The sequence below is a fragment of the Propithecus coquereli genome, unplaced genomic scaffold, assembly GCF_000956105.1.
Source record: "Propithecus coquereli isolate 6110/MARCELLA unplaced genomic scaffold, Pcoq_1.0 Scaffold84, whole genome shotgun sequence".
In the NCBI taxonomy this organism is placed as follows: domain Eukaryota; kingdom Metazoa; phylum Chordata; class Mammalia; order Primates; family Indriidae; genus Propithecus; species Propithecus coquereli.
The window spans coordinates 5,090,211-5,092,589 of NW_012154618.1; the positions used below are offsets into that span (position 1 = coordinate 5,090,211).

A 2,379-nucleotide genomic window follows, 5' to 3' on the forward strand; every position below is an offset into this window, starting at 1 on the left:
AGAGGCAGAAGGATTGCTTGAGCCCAGGAGTTTGAGGTTGCTGTGAGCTAGGCTGACGCCATGGCATTCACTCTAGCCCGGGCAACAAAGCGAGACTCTGTCTCAAAAAAAAAAAAAAGAAATCCCAGGCCCAAATGGCATCACTGGAGACTTTTACCAAGTACTCAGAAAAGAATTAACAACAATTTTATGCAATCTCTTTCAAAACATAGAGGGAACACTTCCAAACTCATTTTATGAGGCCAGCATTACGTTGATATTAAAACCAGACAAAGACAGTACAAAAAGAAAACTGTATAGATCAATGTCTCTCAGGAAATACGTATATCAGGAACTTAGACACAAAAATTCTCAACAAAACATTAGAAAATTGAATTCAATAATGTAAAAAGAATTATAGACCATGACCAAGTAAGATTAATTCCAAATATGCAAGGCAGGTTCAATATTTGAAAATCAATCAATGTAATTCACCATATCAAAGGTCTAAGGAAGTAAAATCATTTGATAATTCATGCAAGGAAAACACTTGACAAAATTCAAAATGCATTTATGTTAAAAACTCTCTCCAATTTAGGAATAGAGAGGAATTACCTCAACTTGGTAGAGAACTTCTATAAAAACTTATAGCTGATTTCTAGTTTCCAATCTGACTTAAACTTGGAAGTCCTCACTCTCATCCTCACAACAAAAAAAAGCTGAACAAACTGAAGACCACCAACTCTTCTTACACCCTTCAGAGACTTAAGGACAAAACCCTGTCCCCAAAACTGGAGAAAAATGCCAATAAAGAGATTTAGAGCTTATCAGGGTTAGAAGTCATAGTTGGAACCTTAAGTGTTTTAAGTAGAAACTTGTAAAGAGTAATTAACTAACTAGTTGTGGGAGATTGAGTGTGGAATACATTAGAGATAAAAATGACTGAGAGACCATCTTAAGGAGGTTCCCTACATTTATCTCCAGGAGCCCCGCCCCAGGTTCTCAAGGAGAAGAGAAAAATCCCCTCCCGTTTAACCTTGGCATGTTATATTCAAGCTGTAGAAAGTTACAACAAAAAGAAATTTTGGAAGGAAGCCAGAGGAAAAGGATAAGAATTACATCAGACTTCTTCAGAAATCATGCAAATAAGAGAGTGGAGTGAAATATTTAAAGTGTTAAAAAAAACAAACCAACAATCTAAAAATTTGTTTCCAATGAAATTATCCTTCAAAAGTAAAAGAGAAATAAAGGCTTTCTCAAATTAACAAGAATATGGGAACTTGTCACCAGTACTGACATTGCTAGCCTTGCAAGAAATATTTTAAAAAGTTTTTCATAAAGAAGAAAAATGATTGATGTCAGAAACTTGGATCAACACAAAAAAGGGAAGAATATTAGAGAAAAGGAATAAAGATAAAAATCTTTTATTTTCTTAATCTTAATTGATCTAACAGATAACCGTTTGTATAAAGTATTAACGGCAACAAGACATTGGGTGATTACCGCTTAAGTATAAGCGAGATGGATGACAGCAATGTTATAAGAAACAAGACGGGAAGAAATGGGAATATTCTGTTATAAGGTACCTATACTACCCATGAAGTGGGATAGTGTTATTTGAAAGTGAACTTACATTAGTTGTAAATGTATACTGTAAACTCCATGGCAAACACACACAAATTAGAAGTATAACTGATATGCTAAGGAGAAAATGAAATAATATAAAATGCTCAATTAAAACTAGAGACAAAAAAAGTAGGAGACAAAAAAAGAAACGAGTTCAACAAAAAATAGTTGCAAATATAATCAATAATAATCCAACTAAATCACATTCAAATGTGAATGTTCTCAATGCACTAATAAAGACAGATTGTCAGAGTTAACAAAAAATCAAGACCGAACTATATGCTGTCTTCAAGAAACCCACTTCAAATATTAGTTTTCTAATTCATTTGGGTAAATACCTAGGAACATGATTATTGGATCATGTGGTAATATGTTTAACTTTGTAAGAAACTTCCAATTGATTTCTAAAGTGGTTATACCATTTTGCATTCTTACCAACAACGAATTAGAGTTCTCACCAGCATTTGGCATTGTCAATGTTTTACATTTCAGCTATTCTAATAGGTATGTAGTGGTTATATTTTCAAAGTCCGGTTTAAAGGATACAAAGTAGCTGTATGGAAAAGAGGAGAGGAGGGACAGGGAAGGAATAAGGAGAGGAGATGGGGAAGAGGAGAGAAATCTGAGGTCTTAAATATCAAACTAAGGATCTGGACCATTTTGACCAGGTAATAAAGAACAACTTAAAAGTTTTTAAGCAAATCATAATAATCAGAATGCTGTTCTAAAATGTCTGTTTTCTCATAGATATGAATGGATGGACTGGAGAAGGCA

The 2,379-nt window shown here is 33.7% G+C and overlaps 1 protein-coding gene across 1 annotated transcript in view; it reads right to left on the reverse strand.

The window, feature by feature from the left end:
- SHOC2 (soc-2 suppressor of clear homolog (C. elegans)) overlaps positions 1-2,379 on the reverse strand; it is a 126,712-nt gene that overhangs the window by 41,184 nt on the left and 83,149 nt on the right. The window lies entirely within an intron of this gene.